We start from the raw sequence: 17,017 nt of genomic DNA on the forward strand, positions 1-17,017 counted from the left end.
TGTGCCCTTGTTTGTTTCCAGTTTTTGGCTACTGTGAGAGACAGCCTTTGCAGCAGTAGCGCTAGCTAGGCTTGGACATCAGTCTCTCTCCAGAACTTGGGACAGGCCATTAAGGTTGGGACCCATGGATGTGATCCTGAGCTTGCTGCCTGGGACTGCAGTGGCAGTCTGACCCTGGGGGAGTCAGAGGGAGGGCCACGTGGTGACTGTTACACCTCAGGAGGTATGGACTCAATGAGTAAACCCTTGTGGACAGGGGTCAAGGAATCTCCCTCCTAGAGAACTAGAGGGTTTTGTGATTTTCTTTTGTTCAATATCAAGAGGATCAGGTTGTGGGAAATGCTAGAACCCTCCTCAACTCAGTGCACTGAGTCCCTGAATGCTCATTCAAGGAAACAAGAAAGGTGGAGTGCAGCCCTGCACAGCAGTTGCTGAGCTCTGGACCAGGGAGAGAGTCGTACAATATCCAAGGAGAGAGTGAGGGAAGGAAAGACCAGTTAACTCATTTAAACCTCACAGTCACATGTTGTTGTCTCTATTTCACAGATATGAAAACTGAGCTCCAGATATGTTAAATAGTTTGTCCAGGGGCAGCAGCTACTGTCAGAGCCACTTCTTAATAACCGATCACATGACTACATAATTCTCAAAAGATAAAATGCAAATAAAGTGGCTAATAGAAAACATTGATTATATATCAGTTTTATGCCAAACACTGTCCTTGCCAGGGTACAGTTAAAAAGGCAGACAGAAATTCTTGTCCTAATGGTGACCCAGGGCGAGATGGATGATGAACAAAATGAACACACAGAGAATTCTAGAAGGTGATAAGTGCTATGGAGAAAAATAAAACAGGGAAGAAACAGCGGTTGTGGTTGCGGGGTTATTTGCAAGTGTAAATATCTTGATCAGGAAAAGCCTATGAGAAAGTGACATTTGAGGACAGACTTAAAACATGAGAGAATGACCCTGGGGTAGGATTGAGGATTAAAGGCGAGGAAATGGCAGTGCAAAGTCCCTGTGACAGCAGTGTGCCAAGGCTGGGAAACTGCAGAGACAGCAGGGTGACTGGAGCGAGTAAATGAGGGGAGTCACAGGAGATGGTGTCAGAGGGGGCTTTCCGGGGATGAGCTTAGGTGGACCTCATAGGCCATGGTGAGGAATGACTCTTTGCTGAGTGAGGCAGGAAACCATGGAGCATTTGGAACAGGAGAGTCACATGCTCTGAGTTGTGTGTAATAGGATCTCTCTGGCTGCCTAGTTGACAACAGATAATTATGAGCAAGGAGAGAAACATGAAGACTCATTAGGACATAATTGCAATAATTCAGGCCATAATTCAGACAGTGACTTTGGCCAGAGTGACTGCCACAGATGGTGAAAAGTGATCACAATAAGGTTCAGTTATGAAAGTGGGACCCAAAGATTTGCTCAGGGATCAGATGAGGGGTGTGAAGAATTGATTCTGACTTCAAGGATGGTGATGTTGCTATTTGCTGAGGTGGGGCAGGTGACAGGAAAGCAGGTGACAGGAAAGCAGGTGACAGGAATGCAGGGAAGAACAGAAACACATTTTTGGATATATTACACTGGGAAATGCCAAGGGAAGATGTTAGACAGCTGGGTATCTGCATATGGCGTTGAGGAAGAGGCCCAGCCTGGAAATATAAGCATGGGTGTCATCAGCATACAGACTGTATTTCAAACATGAGAGTGGATGGGGTCACTTAGGGAGTGCCTCTGACATTCTGAGGTTGGGCTAGACCCAGAGGAGGAGACAGAAGATGGGCATCCAGTGAGGGGAGAGGAAACCAGGAAAGCAGTGGTGGACTGGAGGGGGTGTCTGGCTGTGCCACAGCAGCTCTTAGGTCAGGTAATCTGAGGGCTTGGCAATTGGAGTTCATTCGAATGGAAAATTTTCAAGCAAAAGCCTGAATGGAGTGGGTTCAAGGGAATTGGGGACTGTGAACACAGACAACTGCAAAGGGTTGGACGGAGAGGATGTAGGTCAAGAGAGGCTCTGTCTTGTAACTATCACGGCAGATTTCAAACATGTGCAAACATAGGATGGAAGAATGAATACTTGTTTCCCCACCAATCAACCACTTCAACAACAGTGGTGACCAATCCTGCTCCTTCTATAACATTGCTTCCCTTGCAAACCCCAAACATGTATATTGAATTAATTGATATAGTCCCATGGCTCACTGAGACCCTGTAAAAGTATGTTTTTTCTTCTTCTTCTTTCCCCATCTATGCTTCATTTGGGTTAGGAGCCATGGGGCTGCCTTGTAGTTTGCTGATCTTTTCTTCTGCAGCATCTGATGTATTGTTCATCTCATCCAGTGAGCTTTCCATTTCTGATATTTTACTTTTTATTTCTAGAAATTTCATTTGTGTGTTTTTCATCTTTTATTTCTTTGCTTATCATGTTTATGCCTTCCTTTTCAGTGGTCACGCCTGTAATCCCAGCACTTTGGGAAGCTGAGGCAGGTGAATCTTCTGAGGTCAGGAGTTTGAGACCAGTATGGCTAACATGGTGAAATCCCATATCTACTAAAAATGCAAAAAATTAGCTGGGCGTGGTGGTGCCTGCCTGTAATCCCACCTACTTGAGAAGCTGAGGTAGGAGAATTGCTTGAACCTGTCAGGCGGAGGTTGCAGTGAGCGGAGATGGTGCCATTGCACTCTGGTTTAGGCAACAAGAGCAAAACTTCATCTCAAAAAAGAAAAAGAAAAAAATGTGTAAGATTTAAAATAACTGTTTTAAGGTTCTTATTAGATAATTTAACAATCTCTGTAATTTCTATTGACTGTCTTTTAAAAATATCCAGTTTATGGGTCATAGTTTCCTTGCTTCTTTGTATGCCTAGTAGTTTTTTTTTTTTTACTAGATACTGTATATACTGCATTTTTCACTGTCGAGGGGTAGATTTTGTTGCATTTCCGTAAAAAATGTTGGACTTCCTTTTGGAACACACTTAAGTTACTTGGGATCAGGTTGACCACTTCAAAGCTTACTCTTACGTGTTTTATGGCAGGCCCAGAGCAACGTTTGGTTTAGGACAAATTTAGCCCTACTACTGCAATATCCATAACTAGGGCATGGCGTGGATGGAGTGGCTCACACAGAGTAGGGAGAGGCACAGGGTGTTCAAGAGCTTAGAGGCCAGTATAGGAAAGATCATCTTGTGACTATTAAAGTCACCAAGGTACTAAATCTGTTTGCCCCTTCCTTCCTTCCTTCCTTCCTTCCTTCCTTCCTTCCTTCCTTCCTTCCTTCCTTCCTTCCTTCCTTCCTTCTTCCTTCTTTCCTTCCTTCCTTCTTTCCTTCCTTCCTTCTTTCCTTCCTGCCTTCCTGCCTTCCTCCATCCCTCCCTCCCTCATTCTTTCCTTCCTTCCTTTCTGAAAGCTGGGAAAATAAAGAACTAAATTCCATGTGTGATCCTAGATTGGAACCTGAATTGGTGGGGGGTGGGGGAGGATCTTATAAAAGATATTGTTAGTACAATTTGATGAAATTTAAATTTGTATTGCATAGTAAATAATAATACATAAATATTAAATTTCCTGAATTTGAATGGGTGTAGTGGCTCATGCCTGTAATCCTAGCACTTTGGGAGGTTGAGGCAGGTGGGTTAGCTGGGGCCAGGAGTTTGAAACAAGCCTGGCTAACATGGTGAACACCATCTCTCCTAAAAATACAAAAATTAGCCAGGCATGGTGGCAGGTGTGTGTAATCCCAGATACTTGGGAGGCTGAAGCACAAGAATTTCTTGAACCTGGGTGATGGAGGTTTCAGTGAGCAGAGATCATGCCATTGTACTCTGGCTTGGGTAATGGAGCAAGATTGCATCTCAAAAGTAAAAATAAAATTAAAAATAAATAAATTTTCTGAATTTGATCATTGTGATTACATAAGCAAATTCCTTTTTGTTAGGAAGTACATACTGAAGTATTGAGATATGAAGGGTCAATTTATTCTCAAATGGTTCAGAAACAATGTAAAGAGAGAAAAAAGAAAAAAAAGAGCACAAATGTGATAAAATGTTAGCAAAGAGTGAATCATTGTCATACTAAAATTTCCTGGATCCCAGGAATACGTATTCATGAGGACAGTCATTTGTCCTATGGTTTAGGAAACAGGTTTGGAGTCTTGTGTGGGGAATTCGTGGATACCACCAGTCCCAAGTTTATGTGCAGTAGAAAATGAAGCAGTGTGGTCAGCAGTAGGAGAGCCGACTTCCGCCCTGTACCTGCTTTTCCACCTGGTGGGTCTGCACAGCCTGGCTTGTGAGCAAATTCATTTTTCCTTCTCTTTGGGACCAACATGGGTTTAGAGATGACATAGCCATGGTCATCCAAGAAATTAAAATTTGAGAATCTCAATAATTCAGAATTTCTGCTCTCAATTAATACATGATGAACTCATGTCATTTTGAAAAAAGAATGTTTGAGGTGACCAACAGAAGACAAGTACGGAGGCCACTCGAGAATTCCAACCCTGGGTACATTGCACTGGCAACCCAAAGGAGATTGGGTAAAATTGCTTTATGTGAGCACTAGTAAACATTTAGCATATATTACCAAGAAAAGCAACACTGTAAACCCAAGAAACTTGAGCTTATCCTACAGAAGGGGATGATGGAGCAAAATGGTGCAAATTCTGGCAGGCAGGATGAAGAACAATCAAAAAAGGGCAGCTGGCAATAGGGAAATATCATTTCACCCCCACTAGCATGGCTGAAAAAAAGGCATGTTGGCATGGATATAGAGACATTGCTGATGGCATTTTAAAATGGCATAGATGCTTTGGAAAACAGTCTAGCAATTACTTGAAAAGTTAAATGTAGAGTTTCCATATGACCCAGCAATTCCACTGCTAGGTATGCACTCAAGATAAATAAAAATATATGCCCCCACAAAAACAAAACTTGTGCCCAAATATTCATTGCAGCATTATTCATGATAGCCCAGAGTGGAAACAACCCAAACACCAACCAACTGATGAACAGATAAAGAAAATGTTGCATATTCATACCAAGAACTATCCTTTGGCAAGACCAAGAAATGGAATACTGATAAATGGGCCAATAGGAGTAAGCTTTGAAAGTGTACTGAGTAAAAAAAGCCAGACACAAAAGGGCACGTATTGTATGATTCAGTTTATCCGAAACATCCAGAACAGACAAATGTGTAGAGACAGAAAGCAGATTAGTGGCTGGCAGGGCTAGGGGGAGAGGAGTCTAGGGAGTGACTATTCTTGGGTGTGGTGTTTCTTTTGGGGGTGATGAAAATGTTCTGAAATTAGGTAGTAGTGATGGTTGCACAACTCTGTGAATATACTAAAACTATTTGAACTGTGCATTCTAGAAGGATAAATTTTATGGCATGTGACTGGCAGCTGAAAAAAACAAAAGGAGAGCAGCTGTATGTTCTGGGTTGTTCCTTGCTGCTTGTATGTGTGTGGCTGCAGTCCGGTTGAGCAGCTGTGTCTCATCCTCCTGGATATCTCCTGGTCTCGAACGCTCCTGACTGCTGCCTTCAGCCTTGGAACCACACAGCACCGCATCATAGCCTGCAGGCCTTTCTGGGAAGATTTACACCACTAGGTTGAGTCTCTGCTACTGCACTTTCTCCTCCTTTTCAAACGAAACCACAGTGCCTCTCCGTGTGGACTTCTCAGTCGCGCAATGACTTCTCTTTCATTTCCTATAAGGCTCTGAGCCCTGCCTTCTCTTTGCCAGTTCTCCTTAGCTCCATTTTTCCTTTGCCCTTCCTCAGCTGTGTAAACTTCTAGATAAATGTCATTTAAAGACAAAACCCACTATTTATTCTTCTTTCCTAATTGCTCCTTGGGAAATATTTGCTTCTGTGTTCTTGGTGAGGAAAAGCTTAATTTTGTCTGCTTTTCTATCGTTAGCCTTTTCAGACTACACATTCCTAGTCAATCACCTCTTGAATCGGGTAATTAATTTCATTGTATCAGTCTATCCTTCAGAATTTCATTATGCAAACATAAACATGCAGAAATACATTCACGTTTCCCCCATTTTGCACCAAAGGCGGCACACTTTTTTTTTGACTTGCTTTTTTTCACTTACTATGTCTGAGAACTTTTCATATCATATGGAAAGCTTCCCCTTTCTTTATCAGCTGTGAGAGTCCTGTGTCAAGACGGACTATGCTTGGTTCATCAGTCTCTGTGGAAGGATCCTGGCTGACTTGTGTCTTTTGCTCTTACAAACCTTGCTGGATGACCTCCCAATCACCTTGTTGCATGCACACATAGGCAGAGCTGTAGAATAGATTCCCAGTGAGGGAGTTGCTAGGCAAAGGGTAAATCCTTTCATCATTTTGGCACATATTGTCAGATTGCCTTCCACAGGGTTCTATCAACAGCTGGGCACTCTTGTCAGCAGTAAGAGTGGCTGCTTCTCCCAGCCTTTCCAATAAAGTATGTTTCCAACTCTTGAAACCAGGCCAAGTGTCTCATACGTGTCATCCCAGCAGTTTTGTTACTAACATTTGGGATTTCTTCAATGGTGTGCTGGTAAATGTTTAACAACTACTTCTCAAGACAAGACAAGACAAGACAAGACGACAAGACAAGACAAGACGACAAGACAAGACAAGACAAGACAAGAGACAAGACAAGACCCAAAGCCAAAAAAACAAGAAGCCCTAATTTGTAGTGTCTACTGATTTTCATGGTGTAAATACTTCTACCCAGGCCAATTGCAAGCTATCAACATGATGTCCCTGAACGTGGAGTTGGGAAGAGATGGGCTGTAGCATCCACTGTATAGTGTTTCCACCACAGAGCTGCAAGTAGCATAGGTAATTGAGAAACTTAGTAAAATCATCAGGAATTTTAGAGTTTTTCTTTTTTTAGTTATAAATTTATATAATTAAATTTTAGCAATAACGGCATTTAATAACCTACCATAAAACAAGCTGCTGAAAATTTGGTAATTATTCATGGTCAACTGTCAAGAGTTAGCTCCGGCACACTACTGCAATTTTGCCAATTTGAAAGGTAATGAATGCCATCCCAATTTAGTTGTCATTTTTACTGTGGTTGTTTTACTTATTACAGGAACATTTGTATTTCCTTTTCTGTGAAATATGTTTATGTCCTTTGTACATTTATCTATTGAGTTTCATTCTCTTGTTGATTTCTAAAAGCTCCTTATACATGAAGCTCCTTCTGCACATCTTTTGTTTGTGTTATAAACTGCAGTGTTTTTTTCTGGTTTGTTATTTATCTTTTGCGCTTGCCCATAGCATTTTTCTTTTTGCTATTAAGTTGTCATTATTGTTTTAAAATGTAGTTGAATATTGTTTTCACTTTTTGTTTTTGTTTATTTTTTTGACACGAAGTCTTATTCTGTCACCCAGGCTGGAGTGCAATGGCATGCTATCTCAGTGCACCGCAGTCTCTGCCTCCGGGTTCAAGCAATTTTCCTGTCTCAGCCTCACAAGTACCTGAGATTATAGGCGTGTACCACCATGCCCAGCTAATTTTTTTTTAATTTTTTGTATTTTTAGTAGAGACGGGGTTTCAACATGTTGGCCAGGCTGGTCTTGAACTCCTGACCTCAAGTGATCCGCCTGCCTCAGCCTCCCAAAGTGCTGGGATTACAGACGTGAGGTATTGTGCCTGGCCCATTTTTTCTTTTATGGTGTACAAATGTTGAACAAGTAGAAACAGGATTAAATAACTAATTTTTTCTCTAATCACCATCAAGTCTCATATATTTAAGCAAGTTTCTTATACTCTAAGCAATCTGTACAATTCCTGAATCTCCTCAGATTTTATTATATTCAATTTTGTCTTTTTCTTTTGAGACAGATTATTATTTAAAAACCCTCCACACTTAATGATACCACAAACATGCATAATATGTTAGAGATGGGCCTGACACACTTCAGCTAAAAAGAAGTATGCAGTGAGGTTATAAAATATTTGTCAAGCATTCCATCACTAGTTCAGTGGTGGCTAACCGCACCAATGCTCTCTGACTAGTATTATTTCCTACTGGGGAGTTTCTTCACTTATATTTGACTTCCCATGTAGGCATTGTCTTAGTAATTTTGTGTTGCTATAACAGAATAATAGCACAGAATAGGTAATGTATGTTGAACAGATATTTATTTGGCTTATGGTTCTGGAGGCTGGGAAATCCAAAATTGGTAAGGGAAGCTGTCACATGGCAAGAAGATTTACGAGAGACAGTGGGCTGACTTTTGTGCTTTGATAACAAATTCACTCTCAAGATAAAGAATCCACTCCCTCAATAGTGATATTATTCCATTCCTGATGGCAGAGCCCTCATGAAACAATAATCACTTAAAGATCCTATTTTTCAACACAGTTTCACTGCAGATTAAGTTCCCAATGCATGAACTTTGGGGAACACATTCAAAGCATGGTGGGCATGTGCTGGCTTAGTCCTGCATTGCTCTTTCCATTAGACTTCAAGGCCCAAAGCTCTAAGAATGGTGCTGGAGTGTGGTTTTTGTTCAAGAAATATTAGTTGAGACACCACATTCAAAGGTGTGAACCCCTCAGATAGACTTTCATCTGCATCTCCACCATCCCTGACAATGTCCATTAACATCTAGTCAGCAGCCACACACGTCCAGCAGCGCTTGTGAAGCTGTGCATATGGTCTATACGGTGTGGTCTCAGCATACAGTCATGTGGAAAGTTGTAACTCAGTGTATCTAAAAGCCACTTGACCACTTACAGTGAGCTTTTATTTCTAGCATCTCATTTTTGGTTCTGACTTTAGAAATGTGAAAACCGGATCTCAGATATGATACGTAATTTACGCAAAGTTATCTCATTGTTACTCTGGCTTCTAGTAGTGCATCTGGCACACTGGAAGTCCTCAGTAAAATGAAGAGCATTTGTGATGACATGATTTTCCCAACTCCCAGTCCAGGGCTCATGTCACTGTCCTAATACAGGCATGATCTGAGATGGTGGTGGCTGGATAGTTTCCTCCCAAAGTACTCTTTACAGGGTAGCCATGAAAGGCAGTGATCACTCCTGCCAATACCCTATGCTTGTAACCTGGTTTCACCCTGGCTGGTAGGCCTTATTCTGTCAACATTTACCATTAGAAAAGCATATGATGAGTGTAACAACTACAAAATATTGAGGGCATATTATATACCAGTTACTGTGCTATGTGTTCAATCCTCATCCAACACTGTCTGATGTTGATATTATTACTGCCATTTTATAGGGATGAAAATTGAGGTGCAGAGAGGTTATAGGACTAGTCCAAGACCAGACAGAGGCAACAGTAAGGCCAGGTAGAAATGCAGGTCTGTCATGATCACAATACTCTCTTTCCACGGGGCATGGAGTTGCCCAATACATTATTGTTTTACAGTCTTCAGACACAGTTCTCGCTTGACAGAAGACACATTCCTTTATGTTGTAGAAAATGCATTGAACCTGAAAAACTCTAGGGGAGAGTTCTCATCCCTCCTTCCAGGCTATCCCTGCTCTCAGCCTACACCTCCCGTTTTTGATCAAGACAGCCTTGAAGTTCTCTGTCTGCGGAAGGAAGGAGACGGAGCTTGTTTTTCACTTTTGCTGCCATGATTAATTATTTTTAGGAAAGCATTGTGTCTTTTGAGAGAGGATTGTAAGTGCTGGGAGAATAAATGGACCCTAGAGTGAGCCATATGTGCTCCAGACTTCCCCAGCATGACAGACAGCTTCCTGACCAGCGTCTGGCAGTCCCTGAACTCACTGGACGGACATTGGCTGGGGGCCAATGTCTGAGTTGAATGGCAAGGACTGGACAGTGCTTCTGCCCAGCCAGTGTGGCAATGAGCCCACTCTAGAGAAGGTGCCTTGGCTTGGGAAAACACGTTGCATATTAGATGTTGGCATCCTCAGCAAGGACCTGAGGCTGTAATCTCTGCCAGGCACCTTCTGAGAGACCTGGCTTTCCTGCAAGACCTGCTTCACATTCTCAGGAGATCTGGACCCAGCATAGGAAATGCCCTATTGCCCAAGAGGAAACCCCATGTCTAAGAAATGATATAATTAGGAGACTGATAAAAATTAGAATGAGAGGGAGAGGCCTAAATTAAGGGTCATGGTGTTTACTTTTTTTCAAAAAAGAAAACTTCTTCCTGCTGTTCTCTGCATATGAATATGTGACATGCTCATCCAACAAAACTTCCAAAAGTATAAAAATTTTTCCCAATCATTTTACCCGGGAATTTAACTTCTACTATTTTTAAAGGAGTGTCTTTTGTATGCTAAAATTCTCCTGTTTTTAAATAATGTATCACGACAATAATTTTATTTTATAAATTGGATCTCAGGTGCATGAAACTGGATTAATTGTCACCTGTTATTTACAGTGCATGTATTAGTCCGTTTTCATGCTGCTGTTAAAGGCATACCCGAGACTGGGAAGAAAAAGATGTTTAATTGGACTTACAGTTCAACATGGCTGGAGAGACCTCAGAATCATGGTAGGAGGTTAAAGGCACCTCTTCCATGGTGGCAGCGAGAGAAAATGAGGAAGAAGCAAAGGCAAAAGCCCCTGATAAACCCATCGGTTCTCATGGGACTTATTCAATATCATGAGAATAACAAGAAAGATAGGCCCCATGATTCAATTACCTCCCCCAGGTACCTCCTACAACATGTGAGAATTCTGGAAGATACAATTCAAGTTGAGATTTGGGTGGAGACACAGCCAAACCATATCATTCTGCCCCAGCACCTCCCAAATCTCATGTCCTCACATTTTAAAACCAATCATGCCTTCCCAAGAGTTCCCCAAAGTCTTAACTTACTTTAGCATTAATCCAAAAGTCCACAGTCCAAAGTCTCATTTGAGACAAGGCAAGTCCCTTCTGCCTGCGAGCCTGTAAAATCAAAAGCAAGCTACTTACTTCACAGATACAATGGGGATACAAGTATTGGGTAAACACAGCAGTTCCAAATGGGAGAAATTGGCCAAAACAAAGAAAAGGGTTACAGGGCCCATACAAATCTGAAATTTAGTGGGGCAGTCAAATTCTAAAGCTCCAAAATGATCTCCTTTGACTCCAGGTCTCACATCCAGGTCACGCTGATGCAAGAGGTGGGTTTCCATGGTTTTGGGCAGCTCTGCCCTTGTGGTTTTGCAGGGTACAGCCTCCTTCCCGGCTGCCTTCATGGGCTTCCAATGAGTGTCTGTGGCTTTTTCAGGTGCATGGTGCAAGCTGTCAGTGGATCTACCATTCTGGGGTCTGGAGGACAGTGGCTCTCTTCTCACAGCTCCACAAGGCAACGCCACAACAGGGAATCTGCGTGGGGGCTCCAATTCCACATTTCCTTTCCGCACTGCCCTAGCAGAGGTTCTCCATGAGTGCCCCGCCCCTGAAGCAAACTTTTGCCTGGGCATCCAGGCGTTTCCATACATCTTCTGAAGTCTAGGTGGAGATTCCCAAACCTTAATTCTTGACTTCTGTGCACCCACAGGCTCAATACCATGTGGAAGCTGCCAACGTTTGGTACCTTCACCCTCTGTAGTCACAGCCCGAGCTGTATGTTGGCCCCTTTCGGCCATGGCTGGAGTGGCTGGGACACAGTGCACCAAGTCCCTAGGCTACAGACAGCATGGGACACTGGGCCCAGCCCAAGAAACCACATTTTCCTCCTGGGATTCCAGGACTGTGATGGGAGGGGCTGTCATGAAGGCCTCTGATATGGCTTGGAGACATTTTCCCCAAGGTCTTGGGGATTAACATCAGGCTCCTTGCCACTTAGGCAAATTTCTGCAGCTGGCTTGAATTTCTCCCCAGAAAATGGGTTTTTCTTTTCTATTGCACAGTCAGGCTGCAAGTTTTTTAAACTTTTATGCTGTCCTTCCCTTATAAAACTGAATGCCTTTAACAGCAATCAAGTCATCTGTTGAATGTTTTGCTACTTAGAAATTTCTTCTGCCAGATACCTTAAATTTTCTTTCTCAAGTTCAAAGTTCCACAGATCTTTATGGCAGGGGCAAAATGCTACCAGTCTCCTTGCTGAAAACACAAGGAGAGTTACCTTTACTCCAGTTCCCAATAAGTTCCTCATCTCCATCTGAGACCACCTCAGCCTAGACGTTATTGTCCATATTACTCTCTGCATTTGGGCAAAGCCATTCAACAAATCTCTATGAAGTTCCAAACTTTCCCACAATCTAGCCCTCCAAAAGGTTCCAGCCTCTACCTGTTACCCAGTTCCAAAGTAGCTTCCACATTTTTGGGTATCTTTTTCAGCAATGCCCCACTTCACTGGTACCAATTTACTGTATTAGTCCATTTTCACGCTGCTGATAAAGACATTCCTGAGACTGGGAAGAAAAAGAGGTTTAATTGGACTTATAGTTCCACATGGCTGGGAGGCCTCAGAATCATGGTAGGAGGCAAAATATACTTCTTACATGGCAGCACAAGTGAAATGAGAAAGATGCGTAAGTGGAAGCCCCTGAGAAACCCGTCACATCTCGTGAGACTTAGTAACTGCCACAAGAAAAACAGACCCCCATGATTCAATTACCTCTCCCTGAAGTCCCTCCCACATCAAGTGGGAATTCTGGGAGAGACAATTCCAGTTGAGATTTGGGTGGGGACACAGCCAAACCATATCAGTGCACTCTCATCATTTGATCATGCAATGCATGTCTTTAATAATAAAAATTTCCATCCAATATGATAACTCAGTCTGTAACTGTGATGTATAAAATCTTTGGCTCAACATTTTTTCTACAACTATACTTCTCTTTATTTACCTTTACTTTTATTTTTTGCTGAGCTGAGCTGAGTACATGCTATACATGCCCCTGTGTATGCCTCTCAGGAGGTTTTCAGTGGTGGAATTTCATCGCTCAGATAGCTTACCACTACACTGCGCTTTGGATCCCAAAATGGACTGCCCATTTATCTCTCTCTGTGTGAGTCATCTGTATATGCCTCCTCATTTATCTCTGATTCTTTAGCAAAACCAGCCCAAAACCCAGGCAGATGTCAAGTCAGCTTATCCTTGAGGGTCTCCGCTAAAGGAGAGGCCCTAGTGGCCACTGCAGCCTCCATAAATTGCTGTGGTCAGGCATGCGTCTTGCCATCAGACCAACCACCACCTGATTGGTGAAATTCACATTTGTTAATTATTTGCTAGAAATCTAAGAAGTTGTTCTTTATCAGCATGTAGCTGAAAGCCTCTTTCTGCCTTCTCCAGAATTCACTTTTCTTTCTATCTTGCCTCTGATCATTGGTTTTATCCTTTGACTGTTCTTTTGTAGTTCTTTTCTCTATTCTTGAATTTCTTTTAAGTTGTAGATGAGGATTTTGACTGTGTCCACACCACAGACTTCACCAGGAACTCAGGGTTCCCTGAAAGCCAAAGCCAACCAAAGCAAAAAGCAAACAAACAAAAACAATCTTTTCTGTTGTGATTAGCCTTTTTGCTAAACTCAACTTGGGCTTTTGACTTTCCAGACACTCTCACTGCAGGTGCACGGGGCTCAGTTCTGTTCCTTCAGGGTTATGCACTCTTCTTGACCCCACCTTTTGTGCATATGCTGTTCTCGTTTGAAACCAGACTGGAGCTCCCTACACAGATGTGTCAAGGTCAGGCCAGGTCAAGGATGAGCACAGAGAAAGCAGCTGCTGTAGGAGGCCCACAAGGAATCTTGTTGGATCTGTGAGCTCAGTGTATGCTCCAGCCCCTCTGACATATCCAGAGGAGACAGACTTGAGTTCAGGCCCAGTGCTGTCACTTATTAGCTGTGTAAACTTGGAAAAGTCAACTAGCCTGTCTAAGCCTCCATTTTGTGTAAGTTTAGTGCAATAAGTAAGAGTCTCCAAGTCATCACCCTGTTGTGATGGATTACATGAGATCAAGCATGTAATGTGTCACCATGATAACTGGCAAAAATAAGTTCTTAGTAAATGGTAACCATTCTTCTTCTTCCTACAACAACAAGCGCAAGGGCCAGCCCCTGCCAGGGCCAGCAGGCACTGTGTAGGTTGCGGGCTACCCACTCAATCTGGATGCTGGTTTCCTGTTCTCCTGCTCCTGTCTTTGTTCTTCACCTGTTTTCTCCTTGCCTCTGCAATGGACTCTGTTGCTGCTTGTGCCGTATCCTCAAGGTTGGACCTCTGGATGCTGACCTATAGCTGGTACCTTCCAGCTACCTCTTCAACACCCCTGCATAGCTTGAACTCTGGTGACCTGCTCTGCTCCAAGCTTCCAGAATCCCCCAAGTGCATGTTCCTGACCTTGCTCCCACTGTGGGTTCAGACAGTGAGTGCCTTGAAGGTAGGAATAGAGGGTCCTCAACCCTTTCCCTGGACCCTGACAGGCAGCTGGTTATAGGACGTCCTCTACTACTTGTTAGTCAAATGCATGAAACACTGAATGAAGGTAAGAAGGTGAGATAGCCAGGTGTGTAATGAAATAGCTCATGCCTGTAATCTCAACACTTTGTGAGGCTGAGGCAGGTGGATTGCCTGAGCCCAGGAGTTTGAGACCAGCCTGGACAATGTGGCAAAACCTTGTCTCTGTAAAACATTTAAAAATTAGCCAGACATAGTGGTGTATGCATACAGTCCCAGCTACTCAGGAGGCTGGGGTAGGAGGATTGCTTGAGCCTGGGAGGCAGAGGTTGCAGTGAGCTGAGATCTCACCACTGCTCTTCATCCTGGGTGACAAAAAAGAGACCCTGTTTCAATAAATAAATACATAAAAAGAAGGAGAGATAGACAGGAACCTTTTCCTTTGCTGAATCCAGGTTTAGTAGGTTTCTTTCTTTTCTCTTTTTCCCTTCTTTCTCTCTCTCTTCTTTCTGTCCCTCCCTCCCTCCCACCCTTCCTTCTTTCCTTCCTTCCTTCCTTCCTTCCTTCCTTCCTTCCTTCCTTCCTTCCTTCCTTCCTTCCTTCCCTCCCTCCCTCCCTCCCTCCCTCCCTCCCTTCCTTCCTTCCCTCCCTCCCTCCTTCCTTCCTTTTTTTTTCTTTCTTGACAAGATCTTACCCTGTCATCCAGGCTGGAGTGCAGTAGCACAATCTTACCTCACTGCAGCCTTGGGCTCCTGAGCATGAACTATCCTCCCACCTCAGGCTTCCAAGTAGCTGGGACTCTAGGAGCAGGTCACCATGCCTGGTGATGTTCTTTACTATTGGAAGTCCAGAGTAATTCAGGGCCAATACTTAATTTTAACAGCTTTGTTTCTCCTGAATGAGCCCTCAAGCCTAAAACATCTCCATCTTTTAGTAGTTTCATTTAACCAAGAATCTGGTATCTTTTTGTGTCTGATAAGAGACACTTAGCATCTATTTTCTCTCAAGCCAGCCACCTGAAGGCTTTATCTACATAATAATAACCTTGATCTCCACAACCTCTTATCTTAACCCAGACACTCTTCTCTATTGTTTCCAGGTCTTTAGGTAATAATATAGCTTTCAACCAATTGCCAATCAGAAAAATCTTTGAATCTACTTATTACCAATGAGCCTCCAGTCCCCTTTGAGTTGTCTGGCCTTTCCAGACCAAACAGATGTATACCTGACATATACTGATTGATGTCTTATGTCTCCCTAAAACACGGGGAACCAAGCTGTAACCCAACCACCTTGGTTATGTGTTCTCAGGACCTCTTGAAACTGTACCTCAGGCTTTGGTCATTCATATTTGCCTTGGAATAAATCTCTTCAGATTTTTCACAGAGTTTGACTAGATGATACTCCTGTCAGCTTTTTGTGGATAAGGTAGAGAGTAGACTGCAATGGCCTATGGAAAGCTTCTGAGGAAGAGAGTTATGTTATATCCTGCAGGGAAGCAGATATCTTTGTCTGTTGTATGATCTAAGAAAAGGTATTTTCAAAGAAAAGAAACAGTGTATGTTCCTTTTCAAAATAGATATGACTGGGAATACTGATTTCAGTGTCTTCTTAGCAGTAATTTCCCATAGGAGTGGGACTGTGGATGCCATGTTTTTGCTTCTTTTTAACTTACCTGTACTTTCCTCATTTTGCACCATGAGAATGGGATTCCTTGATTAAAAAAGTAATACAAAAACAACGTTCAAATTTTATATAACTTGCTTTAGGTTTGGTCCTTGGCACTGAGTTCTCCCATCTGTAAAACAGGGGTGATAACATGATACCAAACTCACAGGCTGAGTGACAGTTGAATGTAGGCATCAGATGCAGTGTCTGCTCATCCAGAAACTTGTATTAAAATTTCACATTGATGTTGCTTGTCATGGTGGCCTGTTGTGAGCCATGAAATGTGCTTAGGGACACATGAGATGGCAAGAAAGCTGTAAATCCAAGTGCATTGTAAAATCATGTAGCCTTTGAGGGAAGAATTGTGGCTAAATTCTGGACATGGTCTGAGCATGGAAAAGAACAGACTCAAAGTGTCTTTTTCTAGTCTAACTCAATGATAACAATCAACACAGAAGGCTTCTGTGACCAAGTGTGTGGGAGTTTTTCCTCCTATACAAAGCAAGCGATCAATTCTATAGCAAACATCAGCTTAGTGCCCTCCAATTCAATTCTGATATATCTAGATGGAGTTAGCATCAGATTCCACAGGTGGAGGGCTCAGTCCCACAAAACTGGTCCCACTTCCTTAAGGTCTGACCATGCCATGGACAGCATGGTGACCTGACCCCCATAAACTGTATGTACACCTCTGGAGGGCCTTTCAGAATTAGAAAAACTGAAATGGCTGTAAGATCATGAAAAGAGGAAGAGATGGTCAACCCCTTTGGCACCTACTTATTCTAAGACATTCTCTATTGTTTCTCATTCTAGCCTCAGTTAACAAGCTCATTGGACTTTGTAACCCACCTTGGCCAACACCCTTGATGCCACACCCTAACACTCCCTTCCAGCTTGACCAACCTTTTGACTTCACACCCTACAAACCCCTCCCAGCTTGCAAAAAACTGCCCTAAACTTAACTTTTGTAACTTTCCACTGCCTCCCCCACAACCTATAAAAC

At 42.8% G+C, this 17,017-nt stretch overlaps 1 long non-coding RNA gene across 1 annotated transcript in view; it reads right to left on the bottom strand.

The window, feature by feature from the left end:
- LOC144579241 (uncharacterized) overlaps positions 1-17,017 on the bottom strand; it is a 77,917-nt gene that overhangs the window by 12,643 nt on the left and 48,257 nt on the right. The window contains exon 2 of the long non-coding RNA XR_013526395.1: positions 10,837-10,908. This is a non-coding gene — a long non-coding RNA (uncharacterized LOC144579241). The remainder of the gene's footprint in view (positions 1-10,836; positions 10,909-17,017) is intronic.

Source organism: Callithrix jacchus, chromosome 14, assembly GCF_049354715.1.
Source record: "Callithrix jacchus isolate 240 chromosome 14, calJac240_pri, whole genome shotgun sequence".
NCBI lineage: Eukaryota > Metazoa > Chordata > Mammalia > Primates > Cebidae > Callithrix > Callithrix jacchus.